The sequence below is a fragment of the Anomalospiza imberbis genome, chromosome Z (genome assembly GCF_031753505.1).
Source record: "Anomalospiza imberbis isolate Cuckoo-Finch-1a 21T00152 chromosome Z, ASM3175350v1, whole genome shotgun sequence".
Classification (NCBI taxonomy): domain Eukaryota; kingdom Metazoa; phylum Chordata; class Aves; order Passeriformes; family Viduidae; genus Anomalospiza; species Anomalospiza imberbis.
The window spans coordinates 8,328,785-8,335,941 of record NC_089721.1 but is presented as its reverse complement, the minus strand read 5'-3'; the positions used below and the strand labels follow the sequence as shown (position 1 = coordinate 8,335,941).

At 51.3% G+C, this 7,157-nt stretch overlaps 1 protein-coding gene across 1 annotated transcript in view; it reads left to right on the top strand.

The window, feature by feature from the left end:
- Positions 1-7,157, top strand: part of PIGO (phosphatidylinositol glycan anchor biosynthesis class O) — a 265,926-nt gene that overhangs the window by 52,302 nt on the left and 206,467 nt on the right. The window lies entirely within an intron of this gene.

The window sequence follows — 7,157 nt, the reverse complement described above, 5'->3', positions numbered from 1 at the left end:
AGAAATGGGTTTGGCAGTGTCTCTGCCCTGCCCTGGCTTGGCAGGAAGGGCCTGGCAGCAGGTAGCTGCTGCTGCTCTTCCAAGGCTGGCCATGAACTGTCAGGTCTCTTGCTGCTGTGGCTCTGCAGCAAAGGATCTCTCCAAGAATCCCTGTCTCATCCACACATGAGGGGCCCTTGGGGTGTCTCTGGGGTTGGGGCACAGTGTGACACCACCATGTCTGGGGAGAGAGGACCTTCAACACATTCCATGTATCCCAGTTTCTGATGCTTGTCTTGGATCTCTGTTGGAAAGCTGGCCTTGTGTGGTGACCCAGAATCAGTAGTTGGGTTCTGATCGTGGTTTTCTTTCCTTTTCACCTGTTCTGCCTCCCTGCCTTGCTGCTTCGTTTCTTTTCCCTTCTGTGAACTGAAAAATGTGCTACTGCTGTACTTGGTTGCTTTATGTCAGGGAAGTCCTGGGTCCTAGAGAGCAAGAGCAGGACAAGAGGCAGAATATGGCTCTTTAGCCTTCAGCCTGAGGAGAACAGTGGCAGTAGAATGCACAGAGCAGCTCTTAGGGCGTGCAGGAACTGAGGAATTCTGCAAGGAGGGTGAAATGCAGTTTGTGTGACAGAATGTTTCCCTGGGCCTTTGGGGCTGAGCCACGAGTGAGAGAGAGAGGGCAGGTGCTGTGGTGCTGGGCAGTGGGGTTTCTGTCCCAAAGCCTGGCACATCTTGAAGGGCTCTGTCAAGCCAGCTGTGTTTAAGGAGAGGGGGTTTAATGGCAGAGGGACAGGACTGGGCGTGGTGAGAAGGGGCTTGTTCGAGCCGTGCAGTAAGCGCAATGAAATAGGGGACGCTGCATTTAAATAGCACAACCCTCTGCGGGGGAGGAGGCGGTGCAGGCCCCCGGGGGCCGGGCTGGCAGCTCACCTGCGCTGTCCTATTTGGGAGCTGACTGCTGGCACCACCGTCCCTGTCCTCACACCACCTCTGCTGGGGAAATCGCTCCTGCTGGCTCCGGCGGGGACACTTGTGGCACCAGGGTGGAGGCTGAGGGGATTGGTGCTTCCCCTGCCTCACTCCATCCCGTTTTTGGGTTAAACATCACCTTTCTGCTCTAGGGTTGACTCTCCTCCCTGAGCTCTGCAGGGTCAGATACCAGCTTTGTTTTGGCCACAGGAAACCAGACCCAGGTACTTTCTGCCACCTGGTAAAGGAGCTCTCAGGACTCTCCAAAGCCTTCCACAGCTTGGACAGTGGCTTCTTCCTCCCTGCAGTGGGAGAACATCACCACCCAGCAAGCTGAGGGGCAGATCCATCCTGGCATCTTTGTCTGCTGTGGAGGCTGGGGCAAGGAGGACATGGGATGGTGTGCCCCAGCTCCTGGCAGCCCAAATCTTCCCCAGTGCCTCGGCAAGTTGCAAATGCTAATTGAATCCAGCAGAGGGGCTGGAAAACCTCCTCCTTTCTTCCCTGCCATCTGTGGTACATAGCTCCCACAGGATTTCCAAGAGCATCTACCCCTGCTCTGAGGCTGTGTGGTAGGAGGGCTGAGGGTGTCCCCCAGGTCAGAACTCACAGCCCCCTCTCTCTGAACCTCAGTGGCCCCAGGCAAGCAGTTGGTATCAAGGACTGGGTTTGGCCCCAGCCCTGCCCCTTTCAGGGCTCCTCCAGCAGAGACCCCAGTCAGTCACTGCCAGGGCAAGAACCTTTCTGCAGCACCCTCCTCCCCTGCCCAGATCCTTGTTGGGGATCTGGGCAGCTCCCAAAGATGCTGGAGGCAGGAAGATGCTGTTGGCTGAGGTGTGCCCTGGAGGGTGTGGGACTAATGAGGGGGAAGCTGAGGACATCCCTTCCTTTGCTGACATGATCCACACCTCCCTGTGCCTCCCTGGGTTGCACCTGTGGCCCCAGAGCCCCTTCACCCACTACAGCCAGGTCCCATCGGGACCATTGGATTTGATGGGAGCCACAGTCCAGCCACGCTTGATGCAGGGTGTGAGACCTTTCTCAGGCCACGGTGCTGGGGCTAGAGGCTGGTCCCTGATCCAAGAGACTGGCACCCTCCTGCACCACCCCAAAACCTTCTGGACCCTGCAGGTACTCTGATCACCACAGGCCACAAGTGACTGCTCTCAGCAGTTCTCCATCCTGCTCCAGGCAGGCATGGATGAGCTGTGGGCATTGCTGCTCCATTGGCAGCACTGGCCCCCAGGACATCCCTTCCCCTTGAGCTCCCCAGGCCATGTGTGCCCTCTCCCCGTGGCTATCCTTGTCCCGAGGGCATCCCTCTTCCATGGGCATCCCCTGCACTATGGATGTGCCCTCCCCACTGACATTTCCTACCACCCATGTATCACTTCCATATGGATGTTCCTACTCCAAGGGTTTCCCCAGCTGTGGAGGTTTGAACCCAGCTGGCAAATCAGTCCCACTCAGCTGCTCATTCACTCCCCACCTGCCACAAACCCCCAGCTGATACACTGGGGATGATGTTCTCTGGCATGGAATAACCCTTTGGCCAGTTTGGGTCAGCTCTCCTGGCCTTGCTCCCGCCCAGCTTCTTGTGCTCCTGCTCACTGGCAGAGCAGAGGACACTAAAATGTTCCCTTGTCCCTCCAGAAATACGGATGTTTTCTGCCCTGTGTAACTCCATGACTTTAAGGTGCACAGTGTGGGATAGAGGATAGAGGCAGGGCCCTTCTAGTCCTGGTCATTGGATTTGCCACTCACTTCTTGTAGAAATGGAATCACAAAACACCCTGAGCTGGAATGGACCCATCATGGCCATTGAGTACAACTCCTGGCCCTGCACAGGACACCCCTAAGGACACACCATGGGCCTGAGAGCATTGTCCAAACACTTCTTGAACTCTGTCAGGCTTGATGCTGTAATCACTTCCCTAGAGATCTGTTCCAGAGCCCATCAACTCCTCTGGGTGAAAAACCTTTTCAACATAAGTCTCCCCTGACACAGCTTCATGCTTGCCATAGGATCAGGAATACTATACCCTTTGACTCTTCCTGGGAAACTACCCACTGGAGACTGGGTAGCAAATACTCTGGAAGAACCCTCATTTGTGATTGTTCTCCTTTGCAATTCCCATACCTGTCTCTCCATGGTCAAGGTAGGTTTTCCTTCCCACGTTCTTGTGTCCTCTCCATATTCTTGCAGGTAAAACCACCAGGTACCCCTCTCTCCTCCCTTTTCCCTAAAAGGATGACTGCTGTTACCAGCTCAGGGGAATGGAGGGCTTTCAAAGATGGAAGACAGGAAGGAATTTTTGATGTGGATGCCCATTCCTAGGAATGTTCAAGGCCAAGTTGAATGGGACTTTTGAGCAACCTGGTGTAGTGGCAAGTGTCCCAGTCCATAGCAGGGGGCTTGGAATGAGATGAGCTTTAAGATCCCTTCGAACCCAAACCTTTCTATGGCTGATTCTGTGAAAGAAGGGAGATGTAGGAAAATGTTTCTGCCAGTTTGACTCTTCAAGGAAAAAAGCCAAAGGTGCAGTTATGAACAATTCCCAACAGATGGCTCCCGAAATACAGAGGGAGTGGAGTGCTGAGTGCTTGTATCAGATTTGTCTCACAAATGGAGATTCTGTTGTACCAATGGATCCACGGGCCAGGCCCAGCTGTGTGAAATTCAACAAGGCCAAGTGCTGGGTCCTGCCCTTGGGCCACAGCAACCCCCTGCAGCTCCAGGCTGGGACAGCACGGCTGGAGAGCTGCTGAATGGGAAAGGACCTGGAGGTGCTGGTTTTCAGTGGCTGGACATGAGCTGGAGTGTGCCCAGGTGGCCAAGAAGGCCAAGGACATCCTGAATGTATCAGCAGTGGTGTGGCCAGCAGGACCAGGGCAGTGACTGTGCCCCTGTTCTGGGTACTGGTGAGGCCACACCTCAAATCCTGGGGTCAGCTTTGGGACATTTAGTACAGGAAAGACTTTGAGGTGCTGGAGTGAGTCCAGAGAAGGGCAGTGGAGCTGGGGAAGGTCTGGAGCACAAGTCCTGTGAGGAGCAGCTGAGGGAGCTGGTGGTGTTTATCCTGGAGAAAAGGAGGCTTAGGAGGAACCTTGTTACTCTCTACAGTGACCTGAAAGGAGGGCATGGTCAGTCTCTTCTCCCAAGTAGGAAGTGACAGGACAAGAGGAAATGGCCTCAAGTTGTGCCAGTGGAGGTTTAAATTGGATATTAGGATAAATTTCTTCATGGAATGTGTTGTCAAGTATTGAAGCAGGCTGTCATGGCTGTGGTGCATCCCTGGGGGTATTTGAAAGATGTGTATCATCAAATCACAGAATGTTTAGGTTGGAAAAGATCTCTAAGGTCATTGAGTCCAACAATTAACCCAACACTCCCAAGTCCACCAGCAAACCATGTTCCTAAGCACCAGACCTGTACATCTTCTTGGAAAATTTCAGGAACGGTGTAGATGTGGCACTTGGAGACACCTGTAAGCCACTACTGCAAACAACTCTACCCAGGCCCCATGGAGGATCAATGTCACCACAGGGGACACACACCAAGCAAGGTGCTCCTTCAAGCACACACACAGGAACTTTGAGTGCAAGCAAAACAACTTTGTGACCAGAAACTATTAAACTAATGCCTATAACAAACCTGGACTAACAGACTCTGCTCAGATCTATTGTTACTCCATCTTCTGGGCACCAGATAGGGCTGTTGAGGTTTCACTAAGTGCCATGCAGCCACTCACTCATTCTCCCCACAGTTTTTGCACTGGACATGGTGTTCTATGGCATTGTCGGAACCCAGAATGTCCCTTGGACACTCTTGGATGTTCCGGGCCCAGGTCAGAAGCATTTGAGACCCTGGAAGGCAGCCGGAAACCCCTGTGGCATTGAATCTGACCCGTGTAACAATTTACCAACCTTGCAGGAAGAACAAGAAATCACAAAAGTTTAGATATTGTAGTAGAAGTAGTCACAAAGTGAGAGGAAGAGTTTTTGAGTGCTGTACAGGGGGGTTTTAGGCCTTGTACAGAGGGGTCTGAGTTTTGTACACGGGGGTCAGAGGTTCTAAGATGGAGGGACTTGGGTGTGCCCTGTCCTCCTTCTTTCTCCTTCCTAACCTCCATGTTCATGGTGATGTTGGCACTCACAGATTGGTTTAGAGTAGAAAGTCACCATTCAATATAAGTGATAAGCATTGGGGATAAACCATAAACATCTAATATGCAATGTATGATATGAAAGAGGGCACCAGCCCCCGGGAGTCAGTGTGTGCCCTTGCCTGACTGCTGAACGGACCGCAGCAGCTCAGGGAGAAATCTTTTAGATTACACACAATAAACTACCTTGAGACCGGACGACTGAAGATTACTGAGTCTTTCTTTGAAGGCACGGGTTGGAGGAGAGACTTTTCCATCTTTCGGGATCACCCCAATCTGGGGGTGAGCCCTGTCATGGCATGGAATATCCCTTTGGCCGATTTGGGTCAGCTCTCCTGGCCATGCTCCCTCCTGGTTTGTTGTGCACCTGCTCCCTGGCAGAGCATGGGAAACTGACCAGTGCTTGAGTTAGGGCAAGCACTGCTGAGCAACAGCTGAAAAGAAACATCAGTGTGTTATCAACATCTTTCTCAACTGAATCCAAATCACAGCACTGAACCAGCTACTAGGGAGAAAATGAACTCTGTCCCAGATGAAACCACCACTTATTCCATACCTTTTACATCATGCCAGGTCCCCTGCTTCCCAATACCCCATCACTCTTCCTGTCTGGTATCAGTCTTTTGAACCCATCCACTGCCTAAAGAGAGCCTGTAAGAAGGATGGGGAGAGGTTTTTGACAAGAGCATGTAGTGACAGGACAAAGACTAATGCCTTCAAAGTGAAAGAGGGGGGTTTTTGATTGGATATCAGGAAGAAATTCTTTACTGTCAGGGTGTGAAGCACTGGCAGAGGTTGCTCAGAAAATCTGTGGATGCCCCACCCCTGGAAGTGTTCAAGGCCGGGTTTGATGGGGCTTTGAGCAACCTGGTCTAGTGGAAGGAGTCCCTGCCCATAGCATGGGTTTGGAATGAGGTGAGCTTTAAGGTCCCTTCCAACCCAAATCATTCTTTGATTCTGTGATGACATTATTCTCCCTGTCTATGGACCACCCTTATAAAAGTGGCTTGAGGTTGTTTAGTTCATGACCTTGGGCTTCATCTTCTCGGGGGTCTGGAGGTTGAGGTGACCCTGAGAATGCAAAAGTCTTTGCTTCTCAGCCCACGCAGCCAAAGAAGTCAGAATGCATAGGGTCAGCTTCTCAAGGTTGTTTATTTTCTCTTATCTATAACACGCTTTCCCAAGGAGCTGCGGTCTGTCTAGCAGGTCAGTCTGCGACAGACTCCCACCTCCTTGGGGTGGTGTTACCATTTTATACTAAAAACTATGTGTACTCTGTTTACAATAATGAGCCAATATCTAACATCTATGTTGGACAGTGTGTCTCTACCTTAAACCAACAGAAAAGTGTCACCATCACACCAAGACATGGAGGACAAGAAGAAGGAGAAAAAGGTCAGGACACGCCCAAATCTCTCCATCTTGTCCCCTTGAACCCCTTCTTTTAAAACCCTAAAATTCTACTTTTTCACCTTGTGTTAATTAACTACCACACTACTCAAACCCTTGTGGCTTGAAATTCCTCATACAGAGTTGGCAGTTTTTTCCACATTCTAAAATCGAAGCCACAAGTGTTTTTGACTTCATGACAAGGTCTCCAAGCCCCCTGCCAGGGTCTTGAGACAGCCAGGGCAGCCAGAGGGATGTCCTGGGTTCCCACAATCTGTCCTAAGAGTCTTTCAGGGCAGGAAAGATGGTGTGTGGTGGTGTCACATGTAGAAACCAGTTCTGATTCTATCACTGCTGGGCTTGGCTGGTTTCACCAAAGCTCATTCTTCATTAACATGGCAACCAAAGGAGAGCTGGGTTCAGATCCCTAAATTCAGAGAGGCAAGGTACCCAGTGATGGTGATGGACATATTAGTGGCCATGGAAGGTATATGCAGTGCTGTGTAGCAATTAACATCATCCAGTTTAATTTATTGACTATTCTCACCCAAAATCAAACCCTCTTGAGCCACACACTGGATTTGAGAGATGAGCACAACGGCCATGGGGTTTGCTTTCATCTCCTGTCCCTGTGCACAGCTCCTGATAT